The sequence below is a fragment of the Piliocolobus tephrosceles genome, chromosome 2 (assembly GCF_002776525.5).
Source record: "Piliocolobus tephrosceles isolate RC106 chromosome 2, ASM277652v3, whole genome shotgun sequence".
Taxonomy (NCBI): domain Eukaryota; kingdom Metazoa; phylum Chordata; class Mammalia; order Primates; family Cercopithecidae; genus Piliocolobus; species Piliocolobus tephrosceles.
The window spans coordinates 136,062,575-136,071,288 of NC_045435.1; the positions used below are offsets into that span (position 1 = coordinate 136,062,575).

The following is an 8,714-nucleotide window of genomic DNA, read 5'->3' on the forward strand; positions in this document are numbered from 1 at the left end:
ATTATTGCATGTGTACAATATTCTGGGCAAGATTCCAGTTCTGGGAGTACAGTGGGAAATTAAACAGAGACAAAGCCTTTGCTGTTGAGAAGTTTAAATTCTAATGGAACAGACAGGAACAGAAATCAAAAGATTAATAAATGTCAGGTTTTATGAAGTAAAGCGAAGAGAGGGATACAGAATAATGTGATGACTTTAGTTAGGAATATTGGAAAGGAATGTAGAATTGCTTTCAAGTGTCTTTTTATTATTCTGTTTTCTATTTATTTAATTTGAAATTTAGAATACAGTAGCTTTTTTCAGAACCCTCTCTCCCAGCCCCGGCCTCCTGCATTTCCCCCAGCCTGGGACTTCAGAGCAAGACTAGTGATTGATTTGCCCTCTCAGTCCACTGGTTGGTATTTGCTTGTTCTCATATTATTTCCAGGACACTGATTGTTTAAGAAATGAACTGAATTTGTTAGACAGCAGGGTAATTTATCACCTTGGATAGAGATACTGTTGCCAAGGCAACTAGCTACATTCTGGGACCTCAGTCTCCCAACGTGACACCTGACAAGACCTCAGCGTCTGTGTGAGCCTTTCCTGGCCATCACATCTCCTTGCCTTGCCCCAGGCCTGGATGGCCGCCGTGAAATGCCTGCCCTTGCCTTGTCCTTTCTCCCCCTTTCCCTCCAACCTCCTGTCAAACCTGCTAGGATGACAGGAGTAAAATGGGGATGATCTCAGTCTTGATGATGTGCTGGGTGAGTACAGAACTGTGGCTCTTTGCTCTCCAGGGTACCTGGTTCCAGGTGACCGATTCTGGGTGAAACTCAGGGTCATCGTAGCTAGCTGCTCAGTTACAAAATCAGGATAGAAGTAAGGTCTGTGGCACCTTCTTCATGTTATATCACTCTTTCCCCCTGAATTCTCTGTTATTCTTTATATATAAGTTGAAGTTATTAATAAGTGATTATATCATGGCCCAGCATCTGTAGTTCAATTCTTTTTTTTTTTTTTTTTTTGAGACGGAGTCTCTCTCTGTCGCCCAGGCTGGAGTGCAGTGGCCGGATCTCAACTCACTGCAAGCTCCGCCTCCCAGGTTTACACCATTCTCCTGCCTCAGCCTCCTGAGTAGCTGGGACTACAGGTGCCCACCACCTCGCGTGGCTAGTTTTTTGTATTTTTTAGTAGAGACGGGGTTTCACCGGGTTAGGCAGGATGGTCTCGATCTCCTGACCTTGTGATCCGCCCACCTCCCAAAGTGCTGGGATTACAGGCTTGAGCCACCGCGCCCGGCCTGTAGTTCAATTCTTAAAACACTTTCCGATTTGTAACTAACTTCTTATTTCTTATGTGTAGTCTTCAGTGCCTCTTCCTTTCCTAGAGGAGTTTGGTTCTAAATTTGGCCACACCATGTCTTGTTATCTCTACCTTCATTGCTCTGCTCCATAACACCATCATCTTGCCTTTGTTTAAAACAAAAATTCTGTTTAGAGATGGGGTCTTGCTGTGTCATCTAGACTGGAGCGCCATGGCCCAATCATAGCTCACTGCAGTCTCAAACTTCTGGACTTAAGTGGTCCTCCCACCTCAGCCTCCTAAGTAATTGGGACCACAGGCACGTGCCACCATGCCCCGCTAATTTTTTTTTTTCCAGAGATGGAGTCTTGAACTCAAATGATAAACCAACCTCAGCCTCCCAAAGTGCTAGGATTACAGGCATGAGCCACCTGCCCTGCCTTCATCGTGCATTTTAACAGTCTCTACTTGTGCCTTTGACTCAACCATATCTCTTCCAACACAGCAGGCAGAGTGAATCTTTTTTATTTATTGATTGATTTTTAACACAGTCTTGCTCTGTCACCCAGGCTGGAGCGTAGTGGCACAATCTCCACTTACTCCTGCCTATACCTCCTGGGTTCAAGCAATTCCCAGCCTACCAAGTAGCTGCAACCTGACGCCTGGCTAATTTTTGTATTTTCAGTAGAGACAGGGTTTCACCATGTTGGCCAGGCTGGTCTCAAACTCCTGACCTCAAGTGAGCCACCCGCCTTGGCCTCCCAAAGTGCTGGGATTATAGGTGTGAGCCACCGTGGCTGGCCAGGAGTGAATCTTTTAATAGACATGTCAGATCACGTAGCTGTTGAAAAGCTCCAGTGGATTCCCATTGTACCTATAGTAAAATCCTAAATCCTGTCTGTGGTCTGGGCTGTCTATGACCAGGTCCCTGGCTATGTTTCTAACCTCATTTCTCAGAACCCTCCCTCAGACCCCTGTTTCCTGGGTTCTAGTCCGCCAGGCTGGATAGGAGGTCTGCTGTTCCTAGAACACGCCAAGACACTCCCACTTTAAGGCCATTGCACTCACCGTTCCCTGCATATCCACCCACATGGCTCCCCCCACCCCCCAACTTCCTCTAGACCTCTGCCCAAATGCCTCCTCCTCACACAGGTCTTTCCAAACCACTCTGTGTAAAGTAGCACCCCCTGCCCCATCCCTCTCTCTGCCCTTGTCTTGCTTTATGTTTTCAACAGCACTTGTTACTGCCTGACTGCCTGACATTATATTATGTCTTGATTTGCTCATTGCCTGTGTCCCACACTAGGACGTAAAGCTTCACAGGGAGCAGGGACTTGCTCTGCTTTTCTAACTGCAGTCACGGAGCGGAAGCTCAATAGATACGTATCAAAAGAAGGAATGACCCTTGTACTTTCTGTTTGGCTCTCAGCTAAAAGAAGGTAAGGAAGTGCAAGACCATGAAGAATGGCCATGTAGACTCTTTTTATTAATGCATTTGAGTTCTTTTCAGTCTTCCAGGAAGAGATTCTCTTTGGGGAGTGCAGTGGGGAGGAAGGCTTATCTTTGAACATTTGTTGGTCAAGTAGGAAAATGGTGATTTGGACACAAGTCCCTGACTTCAACTTCTGGCAAAACCAGGAGGTGTGGGGCTGGGACTTCTGCCAGAGGCTGCTGGGAGGGCTGAGGGAACAAGGGCGTAGACTCTTGGGTCCTCCTTCCCTGCATCCATCATTCCTGGAGGGGAGGTAAGTGGTGTGATGGCACGATAGGTGGAGGCTGAGCATCCAGGGCCTGTAACCAGACTGCCAGAGTTCAATTCCTGGCCTGCCCTTGATTCGCTGAGTGACACCAGGCAAGTTACCTCACAAGATACCTATGAAGACTGCTTTAGACTCTGCAAATGTACATGCAGATAGTGACAGGGTTGCTTCTTTTTTTTTTTTTTTTGAGATGGAGTCTGGCTCTGTGGCCCAGGCTGGAGTGCAGTGGCGGCGATCTCAGCTCACTGCAAGCTCCGCCTCCCGGGTTCACGCCATTCTCCTGCCTCAGCCCGCCGAGTAGCTGGAACTACAGGCGCCCGCCACCGCGCCCGGCTAATTTTTTGTATCTTTTAGTAGAGACGGGGTTTTACCGTGTTAGCCAGGATAGTCTCTATCTCCTGACCTCGTGATCCGCCCGCCTCGGCCTCCCAAAGTGCTGGGATTACAGGCTTGAGCCACCACGCCCGGCTGACAGTGTTGCTTCTTAAGTTCATTTTGAAAATTAATAGAGAAAGACATGTGGAGAGCTTAGAACAGTGCCAGGCACTTAGTAAGTTGTCAGCAACTATTAGACCCTGCTACCATCATTACCGCTATTGTAAGCCTGCAAGTCTTCTTGGGGAAGAGCTGTTCTTCCCTTCTTGTTGGGTTATCTTGGGAGGCCTGCCTGAGCCTATGGACCTCAAAGACACTTTTGTGGAAGGAAGATACTTTTTGTCTACTAAATGAGGCAGTTTGTGTAATGACTGAGCATTCAGCGTCTGTCATCAGATTGTGGGAGTTTGCTCTTTATTTGCTAGTTTAAGGTGCTTTGTATTTTATATGGATCATTGCTCTTTATGTCTTACCTATGAGAGCAAGAATGCTTGATTTGTTAGTTGGGCGTGCGCAGAAGGGAAAACCCGTTTACTAGTCATTTCAAATTATTTTGCTAAAACCGCATATAGCCAAACACTTGCGTGAAGGGAGAATGTGGAATCCCAGGCAATTCATGGTTGCATTGACTACTTTTCTTTCAGCTCGTAATAAAAGCCAGCTTCTGTTTGAAGCCCCATGAACTTCTGGAAAGGCACTGTGGATGAGAGCCTGGGAGTGCAGTGGAGAGAGATAGGAGTAGATTTAGTCATTGTTTGAGACCAGCATTTCTGGTAATAGGTGCAAGGACCTGGTGAGAGGAGAGAGCAATTCAAATTCTCAGACAGGGTTAACATATGTAAAGTGTTGACAGATGGTGAGTTTTAAAGTTTCATCTCAAAGGAGGAGTGAGAAATACCTTCCATGAAAAAGCTTGCGTGGTTCATTTTTAAAGAAACTGCAAACTCATGCCAGTTCATTTAAAGTGTAATCAAGACCGAGTCTTGAAGCTCAGCATGCTCAGATACATCAGACCCTGAGCACCTTTTAAATTAAAATAATAATTATGAATTTTGTCAATGATTTTGAAAACCAGAAGGAAAGTCAGGCATGATAGTGAGAATATAAAACATGCTCCCTTGGAGACAGTGTTGTTTGAATTAAAATCAAAATCATTCCCACCAGACAGACACATTAAGTAAGGACCTTGCCTATTTAAATAGCTAAAAAAAACTGCAAACCAAAGCAGATTTAGTAGTTGGGAAAGTGAAATCTTATTAAAGTTGAATAACCTCTGAAAAACCTTAATTTTAAAAGCTTCATTTAGATCACGAATGCTGCTGTTTATTGCTGTTGGCAGTCAGCACTTTGTGTGTTAGTAGAATTACATCTTGTCCTCATGAAGCGCGTTTGGTAGGCGCCGTTATGTTATGGCCACTGTGCGATGGGGAGCTCTACCTTTAATGGTGCTTGTCTGGAAAGATGGCCAGTAATTTTGGACTAAGTAAATTTGGTTGTTAAAATGAAGGGCTTCAGATATTTTTCTCTCCCCTTCTGTCCTAATATGGGTCTCCTTCATTGGTAGATCACAGTCTGCTTTTTTGCTAATTGATGATGACATCAGTTTGTTTACCCTAGAGGCTGGGTCATTTGCTTACTTGTAAGTCAGTGGAACTGGCTTTTGCATCTTTGCTACTGACTGAGTGCCCTCAAGCAGGATTTTTAAACCTCTCCTTGCCTCATTTTTCTAATCTGTAAAATGGAGATAATATCAGAATTATTATCAGGATTAAAAATCTGTGATGTTGGCCGGGCGCGGTGGCTCGAGCCTGTAATCCCAGCACTTTGGGAGGCCGAGATGGGCAGATCACGAGGTCAGGAGATCGAGACTGTCCTGGCTAACACGGTGAAACCCCGTCTCTACTAAAAAAAATACAAAAAAACTAGCCGGGCGTGGTGGCGGGCGCCTGTAGTCCTAGCTACTCGGGAGGCTGAGGCAGGAGAATGGCATGAACCCGGGAGGCAGAGCTTGCAGTGAGCTGAGATCCGGCCACTACACTCCAGCCTGGGTGACAGAGAGAGACTCCGTCTAAAAAAAAAAAAAAATCTGTGATGTGATAGTATTGAATTTCAACCCTTAGAATAAGATAAATATAAATGATTTGTGCTGATGTAAATAATAGGATGAACAAATACATGGGGTGGGGTATACAATAGACTTCTAACTAATAAATGTAGAATAATGAGGGAAATGGAAGGTCACCGTTGAGCAGACATCATAGTAATGACTGTTGCAGGTCAGAACCATTGATATATGCTAATGTTAGGTGAAACTATGATGAAAAACAGGATATGTGAATCGTCTCAAGGTATCTCACTGTAGGGTACTTACTTTTTACAAAGAGAAAACGGTTGTTTTACAGTGGAGACCACCATAAAGTGATCATGGTTAATACCACCAGTAATAAAGACATGAAAACATGTACCACCACATATGCATTGAGAAGGTACAACATCACCTCTGTGTTATTCTTACCAAAAGTGCACATGACCCTAGTCTAGAAAATACGAGGGACATTTTGAAAATAACTGGCTTGGACTTTTAAAAAGTATGACAGATTAAAGGAGATATAATAGCCAAATGCAACATGGGATCCCAGTTTGGATCTTGGGCCAGAAAAAAAAGCTATTAGTGGGAAAACTGAAAACAAGGTCTATAGATTGAGGTAGTTGTATTTTGTCCATATACATTCCTTCATTTGAATAACTGTACTACTTTCATGTAAGATGTTAACCTTAGGGGAAGTTGTGCAAAGGGTATACAAAAATGCTGTACAATTTTTGCAACATCTCTGTAAGTCCAAGATTATTTTAAAGTAAAATGTCTTGAAATATCCGTCATATGTATGAGGGACTTTTGGTTTGAAGGGAGGTGGTTATAATGTCGCTGGTTCTGCCAGGGACTTAGAGGGGCTTTGTAGCATGTGCGAAGGTGCTCTGCTGTTCTGTCACGGTGCTTTAGACTTGGCAGTCTTGGCCCCTGAAAGCTGGATATCACTGTTCCTCCCCAGAAGACCTTTGCCTCTTCAGCTGACCTCAGGCCAGCGCCCCTCTGGGAGAAGGGGGGTTATAACTAGTCATCGGCCTGGTAGAGCTTTGCTTGGAATGTGGAAGTGGAACCATCAGAAGCCACTATCTTATTGCCTTCTTCCTTTGAAAAGGTCACATCTCGGTGGAAGCTGATGTTACATACTGTTCTCATTGATTGACAAAAAATTATTCAGGGGATTCTCGCTGAATTGCGTGTGATTTTAGAAAACCCACTTTGTTTTTTTTTATTTTTTATTTTTTTTTATTTTATTATACTTTAAGTTCTAGGGTACATGTGCACAATGTGCAGGTTTGTTACATATGTATACTTGTGCCATGTTGGTGTGCTGCACCCGTCAACTCATCAGCACCCATCAACTCATCATTTACATCAGGTATAACTCCCAATGCCATCCCTCCCCCCTCCCCACTCCCCATAATAGGCCCCGGTGTGTGATGTTCCCCTTCCCGAGTCCAAGTGATCTCATTGTTCAATTCCCACCTGTGAGTGAGAACATGCGGTGTTTGGTTTTCTGTTCTTGTGATAGTTTGCTGAGAATAATGGTTTCCAGCTGCATCCATGTCCCTACAAAGGACACGAACTCATCCTTTTTTATGGCTGCATAGTATTCCATGGTGGGTATGTGCCACATTTTCTTAATCCAGTCTGTCACTGATGGACATTTGGGTTGATTCCAAGTCTTTGCTATTGTGAATAGTGCTGCAATAAACATACATGTGCATGTGTCTTTATAGCAGCATGATTTATAATCCTTTGGGTATATACCCAGTAATGGGATGGCTGGGTCATATGGTACTTCTACTTCTAGATCCTTGAGGAATCGCCATACTGTTTTCCACAATGGTTGAACCAGAGAAAACCCACTTTGTAGACTAGAAAAGTATATTAGTTCAGCTCAGACTTAGATGCAGTAAAAAAAAAAAAAATTAAATTAAATTAAAAAAGTGACCCAATACCATTGTCTACATAAGGTACCAGTTTGTTATTCCCTCATAGATGGACCAGAGGTGACCAACTAGAGCTGACTCGTGGCTCTTTGATCATTGGCACAAGCTTCCATCCTGGGTCAACCCTGGCTATCCAGTTGTCACCTTTTTCCAAGTAGTGGGAAAAGAGGAAGAAAGAGGAATGTACTCTTCACTGTTTTTAATGGATTTCACTTCTACTCAGGAACCATTTGCAGGAACTTGGCCACTTGGTCACACCTGTAAGTGCAAATGAGGCTAGGCAACAAAATTCCCTACTAAAAGCTGGAGCCAGGCAGGAATTGTTGAAAAGAAGGGTAATTAATACTAGGAGAGAGATAACAAGTCTTCCACTGTCTTGGTACAATCCAGAGAATTCTTTTTTTCTTTTTTTTTTGAGACAGAGTTTCACTCTTGTTGCCCAGGCTGGAGTGCAGTGGCGTGATCTTGGCTCACTGCAACCTCGGCCTCCTGGGTTCAAGTGATTCTCCTGCCTCTGCCTCCTGAGTAGCTGGGATTACAGGTGCCTGCCACCACGCCTGGCTAATTTTTGTATTTTTTTTTTTTTAAAGTAGAGATGGGGTTTCACCATGTTGCTCAGGCTGGTCTTGAACTCCTGTCCTCAGATGATCTGCCTGCCTTGGCCTCCCAAAGGGCTGGGATTACAGGTATGAGCCACCATGCCTGGCCTCAAGAGAATTCTTTATAGAGCCACTTGAGAAATGTTTTCCATGCCTTCAACCCTGCCCCTTGTTACCTGTTAAGAAATAAGGTCTTAGTTCTTACGGGTGGGTGCTATGGCTCACGCCTGTAATCCTAGCACTTTGGGAGGCCAAGGCAGGCGGATCACCTGAGGTTGAGAGTTCGAGACCAGCCTGACCAATATGGAGAAACCCCGTCTCTACCAAAAATACAAAATTAGCCGGGCACGGTGGCGCATGCATGTAATCCCAGCTACTCAGGAGGCTGAGGCAGGAAAATTCGCTTGAATCCTGGAGGCAGAGGTTGTGGTGAGCTGAGATCGTGCCATTGCACTCCAGCCTGGGCAACAAGAGTAAAACTCTGTCTTAAAAAAAAAAAAGTGCTCGCTTCGGCAGCACATATACTAAAATTGGAACGATACAGAGAAGATTAGCATGGCCCCTGCGCAAGGATGACACGCAAATTCGTGAAGCGTTCCATATTTTTTTACGGCCGGGTGCAGTGGCTCACACCTGTAATCCCAGCACTTGGGAGGCT

General features: G+C 44.6%; 1 protein-coding gene and 1 non-coding gene across 5 annotated transcripts in view; both read left to right on the top strand.

Annotated features, from left to right (window-relative positions):
• The window catches only part of OSBPL10 (oxysterol binding protein like 10), a 331,661-nt gene that overhangs the window by 175,801 nt on the left and 147,146 nt on the right, over positions 1-8,714 (top strand). The window lies entirely within an intron of this gene.
• LOC111526552 lies at positions 8,557-8,663 on the top strand. The gene has a single exon (XR_002726421.1). It is a non-coding gene; the product is annotated as a U6 spliceosomal RNA (small nuclear RNA).